This window comes from Stenella coeruleoalba (genome assembly GCF_951394435.1).
Source record: "Stenella coeruleoalba genome assembly, chromosome: 16".
Classification (NCBI taxonomy): Eukaryota; Metazoa; Chordata; class Mammalia; order Artiodactyla; family Delphinidae; genus Stenella; species Stenella coeruleoalba.
In genome coordinates this window covers 82,580,169-82,599,201 of record NC_137162.1, presented here as the reverse complement: position 1 = coordinate 82,599,201, position 19,033 = coordinate 82,580,169, and the positions used below count along the sequence as shown (strand labels likewise).

The window sequence follows — 19,033 nt, the reverse complement described above, 5'->3', positions numbered from 1 at the left end:
AGGCCGCACCCGGCCAGCTAGAGTCAGTTAAAAAAAATTCCAGTTGAAAGGAGAGTTTGAAGTTGAGGTCGGGAGTGCAGTATTGGGGGAAAACCACCGCAGAGCCAGAGAAGCTGACAAACGTCCCTCTGTGAGAAACTTTTCTTTAAAGAAAATAAAAGTTTCGCTCTTCTGGAGTGATGCCATGCTGTCTCCGGGGCTCACACATGGTGGAAGCCGGCTGTGACTGACGGTGCACAAGTGATGGGCTCACCCCCAGCCCTCTGGTGAGAGTGAGGAACAGCCTGCCGCCTCCTGCCCCCAGCACCGAGGGGGCCAGCTTGCCTGGGCTGCGGCAGACCTCGGGGTGGAGTCCGGGGCACCCAGGGGGCTGTTAGTGGTGTGGGGAGGCTTCAGGCCCCCTGTGACTCTCCCCACCCTAACTTCTGGCGAGTGGTGGGTCCCCTGTTTGGATCAGAGGAAGAGGTATTTGAGAGAAGGCCAGAAGAACAATGGGATGGTGAGCGGGGAGATACATACATACACATGTAGTTTCATGTGTATAATTTCTCGTTCCTGCCATTCGTGTTTCTGAGATCTTTGGGGAGAGAGAAGGCACTTCGGGAAGGTGTGAGTTTCAAAGCGGGCAGTGCCCCGCTGCCTAACTTCCAGCAGATCCAGCGGCTGCTGGCCTAGTGGAAGGAGGGGCGTGGTGAGGCTGCCTGGGGCAGAGACCCGGAGCGCACAGGAGCTGACTGCCCAGGTTCTGGCCGAGATCCCGGAAGAGGCAGGGTGTTCCTGGGAGAAATCTGTGAAGTCTCCTCGCTGGCCCAGCAGAAATCGTGGGGTGAGACAACAGCCAGGCCTGGCCGAGCCCACGCCCCCTTTCGGTTCTCCCACTTTCCTCCTCGTGGACCCTCTCCTGGAAGCTCTGCTTGTGTGGGTGATGCTGAGACAGACAAGCTGGGCGGATGTCCAGGTGGAAACACACCCACAGGCACGCCGTACACATGCCACAGTGAGAGCCTTCCGTACGGATGTTAAATAAACACCACTCTCTGGGGACCCCCCGCCCCCAGCTGCCCTGTTCGTCTTCCCTTGGGACCCCCGCTCCATGGTCTCCGTCCCCACTGCAGGGCCTCTGGGACCTGGCTCCGTGCCCGTGCCACAGTGGTGCTTAGACACGCTGAGCGCGGCTTCTGTAGAGATGCTGCTCGAATCAAAGCAGGTGTTGGCCTGGTCTCACTGGCGTGACCCGAAAAGTGGCCTCCCCCTCGAGGCCACCTTTGCCTCTGTGTTGCCGCCGGGGACCCTCGTTCCAGTGCTGTGGTCTTGGGCCCTTGCCTCCGCGCTGCCCTACGGTGAGGTTTCTTCGGGAGGACCTCCTGGCGCTTCCACAGGCAGACCTCCCAGGTGGCATCTGGTGCAGGCCGGGCCTGGCGAGGAGCCCTTCTCCGTGGAGCGTTGCGCTGAGTGCACTGGTGCAAGCCTCCCGTGGACACTCCTGCCCTCGCAGTAGAACTTGACCCTGCTTTCTAACTGCTGTGAGGACGCTCTGACCTTTGGCCACGTGCTTGAGCTTAAGGGTGAACCCCCAGTGTGGAGGTTCCTGTTTATCTGTCCAGTCGGGAGAGCCTCCCCCATAGGCTCGAGGAGCCAACGAGTCCTCCCCTGGGGGGCACCGCCCCCCCTGCATCCCTTGCCCGAGGCGGGCGGGTCTGGGCCCCTGCTCGCATCTATCTGCCTCCCGCGGGGCAGGCTGAGGCACTTGGCATTTCTGCATTTAGTCATGACCGGTATCGTAGGCCCGGGAAGCATGTGTCATTGTGCACGGATTGGATTTCTTAGCGTGCTGGGACGAAGACGGCAGTGATTCATCGTGGCTGGATTTGAAAAAACCAAACATGGTCACATTGAATCTCACTCCTGGCCTTCCATTTACATTGTCTTCCTCGGCTTTGGGAGTCCTGTGGCCCTTGCTACGGCTCTTACGGGGGCTGCCTGGTCACCCGTGGCTCAGCCTACCCTTGGGCTGCCCGCCCCGGCCCCCCAGGCCCCTCCTGCTGGCCACCTGGTCCTGCCTGCTGACTCCTTGGGAGGAGGAATGGCCTGGACGGCTGGGGATAGAGTCGCTGAATTCCCAGAGCCCAAATCATGACCAGAGTTTTGGCAGGGACGAGGGTGTTGGGGGGCAGCGGTCACTCTAGCTCAGGGCCTCTCAACCTCCACACGGCTGACACTTTGCGCCGGGTAATGTTTGTTTTGGGGGCCGGAGGTGCTGCCCCGTGCGCCGTGGCCATTTAGTAGCTTCCACCGGATGCTAGGGGTACCACCCGCCTCAGTGGTAGCCACCGACATCGTCTGCAGGCGTTGCCGGGTATCCCCAGCGGGCAGGGTCGCCCTCACTTAAGAAGCACTGCCGTAGTCAGTGTTAAGTGCGATTTCTTTTTGTTTTCTGCTGTCTTCCTGGAGCCAGACTGCCTCTCTGTGTGGTCTGGGGTGGACCCCTTGGAAAGGGTTTCCACTTAATAAACACACTATTAGCCTCCACTATGTGCCAGGCGTGGTCCTAATACTTTACAGATACTAATTCATCGACTCCACATCACGGTCCTTCTATTCCTCCCACTTTACTGATGAAGGCTGAAGCACAGAAAGGTTCAGTCACTTTCCCAAGGTTGCAGAGCTAGTGGGTGGCACCCCCAGGGTGGTCTGGGCGGCCAGCGGTGGGGGGGGCTCGCTCTGGCTTCCCAGGCTTCCCGTGCCCCTTCCGTGCGCCGGCAGTGCCCGTGTCCTGCTGATGGTGGCGGGACATTCCTGGAAGGCGTTCTGGAGCAGATGCGCCCACAGTCATCCTCTCATGGGAGGGTCCTTTCTCCGTTTTAACCCTGTGCTCTGTGGAAGGTCTCACGTGTTCTTGTCCTCAGGTCTCTGCCTGTCCTGAAGTCCTCAACTGCCCCCTGGCAGGAGCAGACATGCAAACAGGCTGGGGTCCCTTTCACGTGTTCTTTCAATGAGTATTATCGAGCACCTACTATGTGCCAGGCACTGCTTGGTGTTTGGGGTGCAGCAGTGAATAGAACGGAGACACAATCTCGGCCCCTGGGGAGCTTTACCCCGGGCGCAGCTGGACTAAGCACCGTAGGTAGTAAGTGAAGTAGTGTGAGAAGGGGCTGAGTGGGGGCGGCGGGAGGGGTCAGGAGCAGGGGAGGGGAAGGTTACAGTGAGTGCAGGGCCCATGGGCGCCGTGGGGAGGGGTGGCCTGAGCAGGTTGCAGCCGAGACCCAGAGCAGGTGAGTCCCTGGCTCACTCTCCCCGGGTGCAGCCCCCGGCTTCGGGGCGTCCAGCCTGTTGGGTGCTCTCTGTGTTCCTTGGTTTCCTTTGCTAAATAAATGAGCCACTTTTCTTTCCGGGAGTCTATCGCCTCTGGTCTCCCAGTGGCGGAGTTTCCTCCATCCCGTGGCAACGTGGGGTCTTACATTCTTGCCCCGCACGGAGTTCTGGGCGAGGAGCGTTCTCATCCTGGTTAATAACGCGGGACGCACACCCGCAGGCCACCCGCCCCCACCTGGGGCCCGGGACTGCTTTAGGTGCCGCAGGTTAACTTGCTGCTTCACTTTGTGGAGTGTGCTTGTGGAACGGTCGCGTGGTGTGATTTCTGAGCTGATCTCTGCAGGGCCGGGCTGGACTGGGCGAGCCTCCGTACCCTGTTCACCGTCAGGCACGCCGTGCAATCACATGGCTCGTGTGCAGGGTGCTTTCCACACACAACACCATTTAATGAGAAGTCCCGCTGGTCCCCACTAGGATGGCGTCTCGGCGAGTTGCTGTGGTGATGGGACTTGTGGGTTTCTCATCTGCAGGAAACCGGAGGTCAGGGGCCTGCCCGGTCCCTGGGCTCTGGAGAGGTTGTTCTCGGCAACGGGGTCGTGGTGAAGCACTGCGATTTGTGATGTTTGTGGGAAATAAAATGGACGTGTGACTTCGTTGCCCACAGCCCCTTGAGGGAGTGGGACGGCGGGAAATCGCAGGTCCTCCTGTTTCTCAAGGGCGAGCATCCAGCTGCTTTTCATAGTAGCCGCCGGCGTTTGTGAGGGGCCGTCAGATGCCTTATTGGGGTGTGGTGTGTGCCGTGCGTCCAGCGTGTTTCTGGATCAGAAACGAGAACGTGGATGTGGCTGCAGAGAAGAGGTCCTTTTAAAGGCCTCAGACTCGGGAGCCCTTCGAGGTTTCTTCGTCTCCGCTTCAGGGGCCGGCCCAGAAAGGGAGCACATCTCTTCCTGAAAGGGTCCTGCTCCAGAAGGGGGGCACCCTTCCCACGAGTCACCCTGCGGGAGCTTGGAAGCTGATGCACAGTAAAGGCCTGTGTTTCAGCGACACCCGTAAATTAACACTGACTCTCGTGTGGGGGGGGGCTGTGTGTGACTGTCCTGGATGCGGAACCGGCTGGCCTGGCGTGGCAGCCTTCAAGTCATCGCCCTGGTCCTTCCTGCCTCAAGGGCTTCCCCACTGACCGAGACCCTTGCTCTGTGACCTTGGAGGCTTGTCCCCTTCCTCCTTTCCCTCCGCCCTCCCCCCCACCCCCGCCCCAGTTCCTCTGTGCAGTAGGTGATGCGCCTGTTTTTCTTCCTGTCTCACTTTGGATGATCACTGACGTCCCCCTGTGTCTGGAATATACCCTTTTTCGTCAAACCTAAGATGCCATTATTTGTGAAACCATCATTTTCTGTACCACTAGGAAAGAAAAAACACTGTTGAACTGTGACGCAGTGGTTTCTTATCAATGTTTTTACTTTCTACTTATTTAAAGAGCTCTTTTAGATTTAATTAGACATCGACTTTTCCATTTATCCCTCTTGTGCACAGATAAAAAGGAAAATATACGTGAAATACATCGGGTAGCGTGTTCCTTAAAATTTTCGAGTGTCTGCTTTTTGCCTCAGAGATATTAGTGCCTGTTTTCCTGAGACAAAGTCTTCCTTCCCCTGTGCCGCCAAGCTCTTTGGTGGGTGCAGCATTTCCTACGAGCCCTGGGTTCTGGGCTCTCACCATCGCTTGGCATTTGATAGAGTTGGCCACCTTTTGACTCTTCTGGGAATTTTGCCCAGCTCCCCAGTTCACCGTCCACTTCTGTCCCACTTGATTTGCTGTCTGGGATTTTCTTCCAAGGCACCAACATGCATCCCACAGACTCTGCTGCTGGCATGTTTTGTGTTTGAGGTAGTGCTGGTCATGACGGTGCGTCACGGCCCAGACCTGGCCACAGCATCAGAAGGTGTCACGAGCTGCACCCCAATTGCATGTCAAACTGTGAAGAAAAAATGCATCTTAGAATTCGTGAGTTAGGGTCTTTTTCTCAAGTGTCAGTTACTTCCCTCTCTGAGATCCCAGCTCCAGGCCCCCTGGCCTTGATAAAGGGAAATGGTAGCCTCATCAAAGTGTGTACATTCGCATCTGTTCACTCCCAATCCATGTAAGCAGAAGGACTTCCTGGTTTTTATTGCTGAGAGATTAGCAGCTGATGAGTGTGAACCCGTGTCGAAAGGTTTTTAAGCATTTTCTGGCTACAAGTTACCCTCTTGAGTGCTGGGATCTGCAGAAGTGAACACGGTGCTCCGTCACCCTTTAAGGAGCTCACAATCACTGACCAAACCAACTAGAGAAAGATCTAAAAAAGTAATAATTAGGGGTAAGTTGACTAGGGACTGGATAATAGGTGAAATTTAAGGCATTGTTATTAATTTTATTTAGTGGCAGTAATGGCCTTATGCTTATGTTTTTGAAAATCCTTATCTTTTGTATTGCTTGGGCAAAAAGTTTCTTCAGGTTTTTCTGTAAGATGGTATGGGAAAACCCAAATGAACTTTTTGGCCAACCCAATAGATACAGACTGAAGTATTTATGGATGACGCAGTGACGCCGAGCCTGTGGGAGAATTATGAGGGAACAGGATTGGCCGAGTGTGTTTGTTGAATGACTGATGGGCATCTGGAGTTCATCATGCTATTTTATTTTTGCCTACTTAGAAAATTTTATTTAAAAAGTTAAAAAAGTTTATAGATGTATGTAGCTTAAATTAGCAAAGCAGCAGAAAACTAGTATTTTTTTAAAAAGCAAATTTAAGGCTTTGTAATAGGGTCAGTGAAAGGTTTCTACTCCCAATTTCCTGTGTGTGTGTGTGTGTGTGTGTGTGTGTGTGTGTGGTGGGGCTGGAGGCTTCCCCTACACAACCAGTCAGTGCTCACACACTAGCTGAGTGTCCTGCATTCAAGCCAGTTCTGACACTATCCACCCGGAGATATATCAGGTCCCACAGGTTAAGGGCTCAGTCCTACAACACTGCCCCCCCACCCTCCCCCGCCCCTTCAGATGCCCTTCGCAAGCGCCAGTGGTCACCTCTACTTCTGACCAACAGGCTATCAATCAGAGGTTCCCATCAACCCCTCCTTGGGTTCGATTAGTTTGCTAGCATGGCTCAGAGAACTCAGGAAACCAGTTTATTTACTAGATTTCTGAATTGTTACGAAGGATATTCAAGGATACAGATTAACAGTCAGATGAAGAGACATACAGCAGCTTGAGGTACCTCGTGGTGCTTGGGGTCCAGCATGGTGGCACATGGACGTGTTCTGGTTCCCCAACCTGGAAGCTCTCTGAACCCGTCCTTTTGAGTGTTTACAGAGGCTTCACTCCACAGGCATGATTAATCAAGTCATAGGCCATTGGTGATTGAGTCAACCTCCAGCCCCTCTCCTCCCAGGAAATCAGGGGGTGGGACTGAAAGTTGCACCCCTCTGTTTACGGTTGGTTCCCCTGGCAACCAGCCCCCATCCGCAGGTGCTTCCAGAAACCTCACTGACATAAGCCCAGTAGTGGTGGAAAGGGGCTGGTGAATAACAGGACACCCGTGTCACCTTTGTGGCTCCGAGGACAAGAGACCAAGTAGAACAAAAGATGCTCCTGTGGCTCTTACTGTTCAGGAAATTCCAAGGGTTTGGGGAGCTGCGAGCCAGAATCGGGGAGAAGGACCAAAAACACATATGACAGATATATATTTGGTTACATCTGAATGACCAGATATATATTTCTCATAAATCAAAACGTCACAGTCAGTAAAAACATACACCAGCCTCGATACCTCCTGTAACTTAGGAATATCCAGCGATGATTCTTTTAAAAGGATACTTCAGAGGTGACCTAAGATCCTGAATTGTCGGCTGTATCACCAGGAAAATATTCTTACATTTGGTACTGTTTCTTCTCTAAGAATTACCGAAGTTCTTTGGAAATTGCTACTTCTCGTGAACCTTTTGATGGTAGAGCAGCAATTTAGGTAGTTTGTCGGATTGCTTACTCTTGACCAGACCTCTCAGTGGCGCGGAGACCCTGTCGCACAGCAGCGTTTGGTGGGGTCGTTTTATTACATTGCCGACCGCATCTCATGTGACAGGCGTCCGGAGGGCAGAACACACACGCCTGTACATTCACACGTCGCAGGCAGTTTGCCTGCTGTCATACGGGACCCATTCGGGCTGGGGATGCTTTGGGAAGCCACAGTGGGAGACCTGTAATAAATATATATTATTCCTTTCTGTTTCCCCAACAGGATATTAATGTGAAATCCTCGTAGTTTACATTGTATTTGTAAATAAGAGGTTTTCGACAGATATACGGTGCTGCATGTTTTCTGTAAGGTATAAATTCCTGGTGCTGCAAATTTACACCAGCGCCATCCCCGAGACACCCGATTGGAGCTGCCGCTTATTCACCTCTCCTCCCGGCCCTCTGCACTCACACTGCAGTGTCCTGTGGACCCCGAGGTTCTTAACTTGCTCCACCGGTCTTGTGGTAGCAGGGCTGGGGCTGGAATGTGTTTTTTAACATCTTTATTGGAGTATAATTGCTTTACAATGATGTGTTCGTTTCTGCTGTATAACAAAGTGAGTTAACCGGGCTGGAATGTTAACGTTCCCCAAACTGCCTTCGGCCCTGGAGAAAGTCCGGCTGCGGCCATCCTGGTCTCAGAACTGCAGTCCTGAGTCACCATCAGCTTACGAATGGCAGGTTTCTCTCTTGCTGTTGCAGAGCTGCCACTTCAGCCTGGAAGGTGCTGATTACCTGGGCCGGTGATCACTCCTTAACCTTTATATTGCAAAGTGCTGATGTCAGGATACAGCCTGAGCTGTTCTTGGGTGGTCTGAGCTGTGGGTCTGAGGCTGGGTGGCAGGAAGGGCCACCCAGATGGGCCCCCCAGAGGCAGATGAGGCCTCACGAGGAGCCCCCTGTGCAGAGGGCTGCTGAGACACGTCCTCTGTCTGTGCTTGGTGAGTTGCAAGGCCCCAGGCCAGTCTGCATCAAGATGTGACTCTTGTTTTCAAAAGAAAAGGAATGTAGGTGAAGTAGCCCATCCCTGGGGAGTGAATCCAACGTGGCTGTAAGTGTTTGTACTTGAGGTATAATTTTTAGTTGAAGGCGTTTTTCTCGGTCCCCAGTGGAGAGGATGGGGTGGCATCTTGTCCCAGAGGGAATTCCTGATTCCTGATGACCTAACGCTCCTTCCCGCTGCACGAGGGGTGTTTGAAAGTCAAGCTTTCCTGCTCCTCGGAGAGTTTAGCTGAGGTTTCTGCCGGGAGGGGGGGCTGCCTGCGCGGTGAGTCCGATGCCCTAGGCGCCCCCGGGTGCAGAGGGGCAGCTCAGCGCCCCCACGCCGGGCGTTCGGAGACCGTCCGCTGGCTTCTGGCTCCGGTGCAGGGGTCTGCCAGGAAAAGCCCAGGGCGACGCTGCCGGGTGGGTGGCTGGCTCAGGCGATGAGGCCGAAGGGGCCCACAGGATGCGTCGCCCAGGGGCCACCGCCTGGGTTTGAATTTGCCTTCTCTATTTGGCTCTGTAAACTCAGGCAAGTTACTCAAGCCGTCTGCGCCTCGGTTTCCTCATGTACCCGTCTCCTCACTTTTTTCAACGGGGAATAAATCAGAGCAGGGCCTGGTACCCACGGCGTAAGTGTGGATGTGAAGTCTCCTGGCGTCAGGGCAGGAGGGGCTGGTGCCCCGGCTGGCTGGGCCATCCTCTGGTTGGCATCGCCAGCCCAGGGCATCTGGGCCCACTGAGCCAGCCCTCCTTGGCCGCGTTTGAGCCAAGAGCCTCCTTTCCCAGGAAGCGCCTCCACCTCTGTGGACCTTGTCCGGGGCTTTTGCCCTGGAACGAGGGTGAGGCCAGGGGGCCTGCAGCCTTTGCCCCTCTGGTGAGGAAACCGAGCCCCAGAGAGGGTGGCTGAATGCCAAGTGGACCCCAGGTCTCTGGAGGGAGAGACAGGAAGCTGCAGGCCAGAACCCTCTCCATGCCCCCCGCCTGCCCCCAGGACATTGTTTCCCAGTTTTACCCCTTAGTCTCTTGTCTTTGAAAATTGTTCCGGGACGTGGTTTTTCGCTATGTGGCTGTGTAATTAATTTTTAAAAACTAATTGGCGATTGGTTGCTTTCTGTATCTTGAGCTGTTATTATCTGAATCCGGCATGTTATTTGGAAACTTTCCCACAAGGTTTTAATCAGTAAATATTCTTTTAGTTTCATGTGGTCAGTTTCTGACTTGCTTTTGAAACCGTAGGTGAGTGACAAGTGGAAGACAAATTAATAATCATGGCAACACCGCAAAGCACCCCTGTGAGGGCCTTGGACTAGTTCTGTCAGTTAGATCACTGTTCATGGGATTTCTCTGATGGCCCTGATTAAGACAACTTAGAACTAGATTGCAGGTTAGTAGATACACTGTGTGATGATTTCAAGGAGAGAAATCCACATGAAAACCTGGCGTTTGGTTACGATAATCCAAGGGGCCCGGCTGTGACGTCAGACCCGGATGCAAATGCCGCCGTTGCTGCCTGTGACCCTTCGTGTCTCTGTCTGTGAGAAGGGGGTTGATGGACATGAGTGAGTTGGTGGGGACGATGCCGGTGCAGTTTAATGAGGGCTCCTTTTATTTTCACTGGCGCGTGTACTCGCCCTTCTTTCTCACAGATGCTTCTGGGGCGACGCTGGGCCCCTCTGGCGGAGCAGGGGCCTGGCTGGGGGCAGACACCCAGGTGGAGGGTAGCTTCGCGGTGTGCGTCGGTGACTAGGACGTAAATCAGGGCAGAGCGCTGAGGAAGGAAGCTCTCCCGCCCTCTGTGCTCTCGGGCCTGCCATGGACCCGGGAAGCTCCCTGTTTTTGTTCAAGTTGAAGCTGTGGTGCTGAGCGGGGCCAGAAATGTCACGTTTGGGGCACGTTTAAGAGAGAGAGACTGTACTTGGCCAGAGTGCCGTGTACGTTCCCAGGGACACCGGGAGCAAAGCAGACCTAATGCGTTAATGGGCGTGATGGAGCAAGCTGGTAGGATGGTAGTTTCGTGGGTGTCTGGCTTCAAGTCCTGCCTTTGCAGTTCGCAGATGTTCCGGCGGGCAGTCTCCTCCCGGGGCCTCAGAGCCGCCCCCGCATGGGATCCCCGTGCTCCGTGCCCCTCCCCCTTAGTGCTGAGCGGGGGGACAGTCTGGCTCTGGTACCTTCCGTATTTTCTTGGTTACTTATTTATTCCGGGAAGGGAGTGTTGGAGCTGTGAGGAGAGTACTAGTTTCAGAGGTCTGCACACGTAGAAACAGTGGACAAAGCCTAGAAACCTAGCTGTTGCCCCAGCTGACAGTCAGGGGCCTATATGCACAGACCATGCACTTTTTTTTTTTTTTAATTTTTGGCTGCATTGGGTCTTTGTTGCTGTGCGCGGGCTTTCTCTAGTTGCGGAGAGCGGGGGCTACTGTTCCTTGTGGTGCGCGGGCTTCTCATTGAGGTGGCTTCTCTTGTTGCAGAGCACAGGCTCTAGGCGTGCGGACTTTAGTAGTTGTGGCACGCGGGCTCAGTAGTTGTGGCGCACGGGCTTAATTGCTCCGTGGCATGTGGGATCTTCCAGGACCAGGGCTCGAACCCGTGTCCCCTGCACTGGCAGGCGGATTCTTAACCACTGTGCCACCAGGGATGTCCCCAGACCATGCACTTTTAAGTGCTAATTAGGGACCCGGGATGTTGGAGCCGTGGGTGGGCCTGAGCTCTGCTCCACCAGCCCTCGGATGTTGGGCCAGGTGTGCGTGGGTGGGGGGGTCTGCATCTCCGGGATCCTGCTGGTCCAGCAGAGAGCAGGGCTTGCAGGGGCCCCTCGCCAGGCGCCGCTGTTGACCCCCAGGACTCCGCAGGCTGCTGGGCATCTGCATCCACTAGACTGTGAGCGCCTTGGGGGCCGGCACCTGCCCAGCCCCTCCCCTTTCAGCTCTGCTTCCCCACGGAGATTCAGCAGCAGCTGCAGTGATGCGCCTGCCCCAGGGCCGTCAGGGGAGTGAGGCAGATGAGGGCCTGGGAACGTGCGTTCTGGGAGGGGTGAGGGTTGGGGGCCACCAAGGCAGCATCGGGTAGCTCTACGTGGAGCTCCAAGGGAGCTCACAGACTCATCACAAAGGACCGAGGAGGGCACCTTTGAGGGAGAGCTCATGCCTAGAAGGATCCAGCCATGAGGATGTGGTGGAAGACTGTCCAGGCATGGAGAACGTCATGTGCAAACGTCCTGGGGCCAGAATGAACTTGGTGTGCTTGGACAGTCTAAAGCAAAAAGGTCAGCGAACAGAAGTGTGGTGGGCAGGGGCCACACAGGGTCAGAGGGTGCTCGGGGCATGGTATGCATTTAGGATTTTATTTGTGCGTGTCGCCGTGTTCCCTGGGTGTGGCCTGGCACCCGGCACATCGTTGGTGCTCTGGTTGGTGTTCCGTAATATCGGTAAGCGAGACGAGGCTCAGACTGGTGGGGTCGTGGTGGTGAGAAGGGCCGCGAGCCTGGGCTCAGCAGAGGGTCTTCTGCACTGTTGTGAGACGTCCTGGCCCTGCCGTCCCTCCCCCCTGGGCTTTGCTCCTGCCGGCTGTTACAGCCTGGGGTTAGAGAGCCACTGTGCCGCAGCCTCCCATCCGCGACAGCCGTGGTCTGGCAGAAGTGCTCAGCGTAGGGAGTCGCCGTCAATTCTGGGTGCAGATCTGGCTTCTCTGCACTTGCGGCGAGAATGTGGACCTGAAAACAAGGACAGCGTCTATCTTTCCCTCCAGAGGCGCTGCGTTGACGCTGCAGCTGCATGGGCCTGGCTCTGTTTGTAGGTTAAGCTTTTAAATCATCGCCCCTTAATTGGTGTTGGTGCCGCTTCACCTTGTCTGAGGACAGGGGGCTGTGCAGGGACTCTGGGGACAGGAGAGAGGTCACGGGTGATAGGATTTAAATTGTGTTTAAGCAGCCTCGTCCCTTCTGGCTGTGTTTAGAAAAGAGTTTTTCATTGTTAACCCTCCTTCCACTGATTCATCATCGTAAAACGCTTCTACGTTTAGACGGTCATCTCTGGACAGACACCTGGTCACAGTGGGTTCTGAGCAGCCTGGCCTGCCTGTGTGGGGACAGACCGCAAGCCTGGGGGTTAGGCATCTGCTGTTCTTGTGTCATTACATTCCTGAGTGTTTGGAGCGACCCCTGGCTTGTCATTTTAACGCTCTGTGCCTTGGATGAGCACTTGTAAAACTGTGGATATACTGCCGGCTGGTGGTGTAGGGGCTTGGAGCTGCAGGGACATTGGACAGACAAGATGGAGGTGGATTTATGTTTGTGAAATGTTGGGGCACCTCTAGGCAACACTTCGAACCCATGGGGGTGGGCACCCAGTCCGCACTTCAGGCAGCGGGCCCTTCGGTAGCATCTGTCGGAACGCTGCAAGCGACCTGTGGAGGATCTGAAGCCAGCCTCCCAAGTTGAGGGAGGAACGCGGGTGCCGCCAGACGTGCCGAGGGACCGGCGAGATTTGTCCACCTTCGTGGACTGTAGAGAACCAGTGATAGGATTTATCCCGGGACTTGGCGTTCTGCGGTGCGAGAGGAGGAACTGAGGAAACTGTGCCCTCAGTTATTTGGAGAGGGGGGCACAGAGTCCTGTGAGCCGACGGCATCTGGCGTCATTGGAGCGAGAATTTAGCGAGAGGGCATTATGGCGGTTAGTGGTGCAGCAGCTAAGTGGTCAGCTCGGCCTCTAAGAACTAGCAGGGCTTCTCCTAGCTATTCTCCCAGTCCTTTGGTCGTGGGCATGGGGGTTGGAAAAATGCATAGGTCCAGGGGAGAGAGACAGGAGGACAGCATAGGAGGGGAGGACTTCCTACAGCAAGACAACTCACCCTTTGGACATCAGGCATTCTCTCTCTTACATTTTTTTTTGGGTGGGGGGGTTTCTTCATCGGCCGAGGAGGAAAAGAGCTGTAAAATGAGCGGGTTTCTTTGCGTGCTCAGGAGATTTATTTTCCTTTTCACCCCTTGTTCCTCCTCCTTCGTTTCACCCACATACAGCACAGAACTTTTGCAGCAACAAGGATTCAGTTGTAGCCTGGCTCTCTGGGCGGGATCTCTTGCAGCGGGTCATAACTTGTCATTAATAACGGCTTGCTCAGGGCACAGCCCTGTCTTCCCAGCTGTGTGTCTGCCCTGCCCTGGTGCCTGTGGGACACTGAGTGTGCCCTGGGGGAGGGGGCGGAGGGCGCCTGGTCCCTGGATCCCCCTGGATCCAGTCTCAGCCCTCCTTCCTGCTGTGTCCTCGCACAGGTGCCCTTCCAAGACCTTGTCACCTCAGTCGGCGAGGTGGAGACAGGAACAGGGCCTGCTTCACGCGGCTGTTACCAGGACTAGGTGAGGTGTTGCCTCTTAACCCTTTGCCCATCGGTAAAAGTGTTCCGGACATTGTGTGTGTGCGCGTGTGTGTGCTCGCACCTTAATTGAGCTGCTGGAAAGTTGTTTTATGTCTGCAGCTAGAGACACGTACGCGTGTGCACACAGGTGCCGACATGTGCATGCCTCTTTCCTTCTTCCTGGCCAAAAAAGGCGTACACGGCAAATTTCGTTAGAAATGCCAAGTTGTTTTGTGGAGGTCAGCACGTTTTCTTCCATGCCAGGGAGCCACGTTGTTTCACCTGGGAAGGTGCCGGCAGAGGTGCAGGTGGAGGCCCCCAGCTGGGTCCTGGTTTCCGCGCTCTTCTTTCACGTGCCGGACGCACAGCCCCTTCGAACCCAGCACACAGGCGTGCTTAGGGTTCATATTTTAAGAGCTGTCTCATCTGATGACCAGCCCTAATTACTGAATTTCACGTATGAAAAATCTGCAGGGTGAAGGACTTTGCCTGTTGATTGCACTCACATTGCTGCATTAAAGTGAAATCTCAGGACTGCAGTAGCCTCAGACCGGCTGCTGTCACCTTCTCTCTTCTCGTCCTGGTCCTTCTCCCCTGGGTCTTCGTCGGTTTTCCTTGCAGCTTGTGTCTTTCATCCTTTTACCCCCCTTCCCCTGCCCAGCCTGGGTGCTGCGCCCCACTCCCCCCAATTCACACTGTAGACCAGTGGTTTTCAATCTGGCCACATGTTAGGAACAACTAGGGAGATTTTAAAAATACAGATGCCTAGAACCTACCCCAGACCAGTTAAATCAGAACATCGGCTCTTGAGCCGTGTTTTTAAAAACTCATGGAGTCCAGGGACTTCCCTGGTGGCCCAGTGGTTAAGACTCCGCCCTTCCACTGCAAGGGGCATGGATTCGATCCTTGGTTGGGGAACTAAGATCCCGCATGCCACTCGGCCAGAGGGGGGAAAAAGAAAACGCACGGAGTCCTCACATATATATTTGGTCTATTTTGTAGGGCTTTGAGCTTGAGTTTGGTCTTTCTTTTGGAAGACTTGGGTGCTTGCTTTTATATTCAGGGATGAATATTGATGGGCATACAGTGAAGTGCCCGTTGGATTACGGAGTGGTGCTCTTGTCATAAGCACGTATTCAGGAGGCTCTGAGAAGCTTACTGTTTACAGTAAAAGTAACGAACAACAGATATGAAAACGACAGTTTGGAGCTTAAAGAAACGACAGCTTCCTTACTGGACTGAATGAATATCCGGAGTGGCTTGAGGTGTTCGGTAGTCGAGCAATCTTGGATTCTGTTTTCCTATCTTACTTTAATCTGGGGTTGCTTTGTTTTCGTTGTTGTTTGCAGGGGGAGGTATGACCCCGTGTGTGAGGGTCAGTGGCCACGTGGATGTAATTCTCAAGGAAAACTCTGGATCAGGTACCAGCTGATTGGAAGGAAGCACTGGGAACTTTTTCATGATTAGAGGACTCTGGTCATTAGTGTCCTGCGAGCCACTCAGGGAAATGAACAGAGCCATCCCTTCCAGCCTGACCTGGAATCGGTGGGTGACACGCAGCGCCCCGCACGGCACCCCGTCTGCTCTCCCCATAGCCCTGCATGTGCCCCCTTGAGTGAAAGTGGAGGCTGTCCAGCAGGGTCCTTTGCCCAGTAGCCGAGACCCTCGCTCGGGAAGGATCAGGTGGTGCGGGCTGGATGTGAGGGGGCGTGTGGGGTACCCGCCCTTCCGAGGTTTCTGACATCCCTGGACTTGGGCTCATTCCTCTGTTGGAGGATAATAAACCGCACAGAATTTACAAATGGCGAGGTAGGTTTTCCAGGGGGAAGTTGGAGTTCTTTGTCTGTTTTCTTTACTTCTGTCTGTACCATTGTGTGTGTGTAACACATTTGTAGAAACAGTCGAGGCTTACGTGATTATTTTCTTCAAAAGACTTCTCTTTACCCACTAGTCCGTTTTCCAGTGGGTAAAGAGAGGCCAGCGAGCTGTTTCAGACAGAACTTAAAGAGAGAATCACCCTGGGTCTCTGGGTTTCATAGGTTTGGAAACTAGATGGTATTAGTTCATCTAGAAGGTTATCAGTCAAAGCCCAGGGTTTCCATGAACCAGTATTGTAAAATGTTGGTAAATAAGGATTCTGGGTCATGAATTGCTGATGGGAGCGGAGCCTGGGGGAGAGGGCTCCGGGGTGCGTGTGCTCAGGGAACCCGTGCCGCTGGGCGAGCAGCTGTTCTCCCAGGCATGTTTCCCCTCCCTCTGTGGAAGCTGGATCAGCCTTCATTCTGGGGATGTTTCCGTGCATAGAATCAATACCCTCTCCCTAGGGTGCTGATGGAGATTCATTTTTCAAAAACCCAGTGCGTAGCTTGTTAAACTGTTGTCTCAGCTCCAAATCCTTCTAGGCTCCCCTCTGTGCCGCCGGAGCTAGGACTCTGCACAGCACGTCTGTGCCCTCGGGGATGGGCGGCGGTCCAAGCACCAGCCGGGCTGGTAGGCAGGGAAGGGACTTGGTCCCTCCTCTCTGTTCCCCCGCTCCGGAGCAGCCCCCGGGGACACGCCTCCCCCTTAGCTGCCCCGGAGAACCCGCTCTGCCCTCCTCCCAGCACAGAAGGAAACAGCCTCATCGCCACCCTAGAGACCCCAGCGCCAGCTGAGCAGACCCCCTTCTCGGGGCAGCTCAGGCCCTCCTCCCTCTGCGTTTGTAAGGCTCACTGATTCCACGTCTTCCCTTGGTTCCCTCCAGCCCAGGGGTGGTGGCTGCTTCCTGCACTTGCTGCCCGCCTGATGCCTTGGAGTTTTCCTCGTGCCCTTTCAGTTACCTAGTTAACAGCTTGATACCGAGTTAACGATTGACGGTGAAGCCTCTGTTTAAAAGCTTGTCCGTTGTCTGAATTCTAGAAATCGGATCCTGACGGACGCATCTGGCATTCTTCTTAACATTCTTCAGTAAGCAGTCAGCAGAACTATTTCCCAAATGCATTATGGTTAGATTACAGCCTACCTTACATTCCTTGGGTGTTTTGCTTCAGTTCTTCTTTGCGATTAGAGTGAGCTGTTTCCTGGAAAGACGGCCACAGATGGCTCGCATCATTCATTCTGTGGGTTCTCTTTGGCTGTATTTTTGGAGGGTGGCGTCATACCACCTTATCTCCCACTTCTGTGTCCGTTACGGGACAGCTCTGAAATTTCCTTCCACTTCTAGATGGTGGCTGTTGTGTACTTAAGCTACGTATACTTCTAAAAAGATTTGAGGCACTTTATGGGAAAAAAGCATATTATGTGTAAACACAGATTCATTAAAACAAGAGTTCAAAGAACTAGGGACAGACTTGTGGTAGAGGCGTAGAGTTGGTGGGTGGGCTGGGATGAGCCGCGCTCCAGGTGGCGCCTGGGAGCCCAGCGGGAACCACGGCCAGGACAGTGGTAGCAGCTGGACTGAGCGTTGCTGCTGCAGGAGTTGTAGGCCGTTACGCTTTGCAAGCCACGAAGCACGTGGAGCCTCAAGGAAAACAAGTTTTTCAAAGTCTACCGAAATCTGCCTTCAGTGGTGGCTATTACAGAGGTGGGTTTGAACCCCAGACGGCAAAGCGGGAAGCAGCATCAATACTAGGTGTAAGCCCTGCCGCTAATAAAGGAAAAATACGAGATGCTCATCGATGAGTTGTGCTTTTAAATCGCCCAGACAAGGGAGGATCTCCTTATATAGCAGCCAGAATCAGTGACGCTGAAGATTTACTAGACGGTCAAGCTCATGAGTGAAGTAAATGTATGATGAATTTTGAGTTCTTATTCATTTATGTATAGGAGTACCAGCTTTTTATAATAAAATAAAACTACAAATTTTAAAAATGATTTAGCACAAGCTAAGTCAAAGCCTTGGTATAAATTTGTTTAAATTTGAGGATTTTAAACTGGATTATAGAATATTTATAGGTTAATACTCAAGAATTATGGATAAATGCATACCAAAAAAAAAATGTAGGGCCATATAATGGGGGAGAGGGGTAGGGCGGGCAGAAAAAGGAGAAGAAGAAAAGAAGAGGATGGAGAAGAAAGGAGTGTCTCCCTGGGCAGGTCCTGGGGGTGTTCCTGTCTGTGTTGAGTCTGGTACTCAGCGTAGCCCTCGGGGAAGGGTTGTTGTGGTCCCCGTTGACAGAGCAGGAGCCTGGGCCCCAGAGAGCCGGCCGAGCAGGGCTGTGTACACATGCCTCTCAGCGGGCCTGCACCCAGGAGACCAGGGCCGGTTCTTCAGTGCAACGCGAACTTGTATCTTGGTAGCCGAAGCACATGGGAACCGTGGTGGCTGCATAGCTTTCATTTTCTAACAAAATGAAGCATTTCTTGTGAACAATGAACATTTTCTTAGCCCTCATACTTGATAAGAATCTCGTAGACTTTAATTAAGATCAGTGAACATCCTAATGGCGTTGGGGAAGAAAATACCAAACACCAGATGGAGAGATGCAGACGTGGCCATTTATTTAAATCAGTACCTATACTGATTTAATAAAATCAGTATTTTATGTTATGTATGTTTTACCACAATTTTTTAAAAATTTTAAATAGTTTTAAAAAGAAAATGAAAAAAGGTAAGGAAATCTACTTGGTTCACTGAAAACTGATAATCTCAATATGATAAAAATAAAGAACTCCTTATCAACTGAGCCGAGGCCGGGAGCGTCGGGTCATTGTCGTGTGAAGGCAGGTCTGTGGAGGGGAGATGGTGCCTCTGTCAGTGGCCAGACCCGCAGCTCTGACCTGGTCAAGGGCATCGTGGGCTGCGTCCCTCAGCCTCCATGTCACTTCACTCCTCACAGGCAGCAAAGCGTGTTGCTAAGAGGGCAGGCTTTTGAGAAGTGGGTTTGAATCCACCCTGCACCATTTATTGGCCACGTGAGGTGCTTCATCTCTCTAATCTTAGCTTCTCCAGTTATTAAATGGGGGCGATCATAGCGTTACGGTTCTTTGGATCGAAATACATGTGCTTTTCCCGAAACATCTGGAGAGCTTATGTTCAAAGGAATATATCTGGTAGAACTAAAAACTATCAGAAGAGACATAAACAGTCAGAGCCCGACAATTTGGGGAGGAGCGATAAAGATGGGGCGGGCGGGGGCTGACCCTGAGTGTGGTTAGGTGCCTGGTACATGTTATTCCCGCTTCTTAGACGGGAAACAGGCTGAGACATGCAGAATCTAACCCTGCGTCCGGTGTGCTTGCAGCCCCCTTCGTGGTGGCGAGGATTAAATAAAGAGATGCAGGTACGGCTCTCGGGCTGGAGCCCCTCGCAGAGTCCATGGTCCCTGGGTTTTCATGGTGACCTACGCCGGCGCCTC

The 19,033-nt window shown here is 53.5% G+C and overlaps 1 protein-coding gene and 1 pseudogene across 2 annotated transcripts in view; both read left to right on the top strand.

Moving 5' to 3' along the window:
- Positions 1-19,033, top strand: part of GALNT2 (polypeptide N-acetylgalactosaminyltransferase 2) — a 179,635-nt gene that overhangs the window by 4,328 nt on the left and 156,274 nt on the right. The gene's annotated exons all lie outside the window — the stretch shown is intronic.
- LOC307175149 (mitochondrial import inner membrane translocase subunit TIM14-like) lies at positions 13,010-17,658 on the top strand (annotated as a pseudogene). The gene is made up of 2 exons: positions 13,010-13,015; positions 17,079-17,658. The product of its transcript is annotated as a mitochondrial import inner membrane translocase subunit TIM14-like (transcript).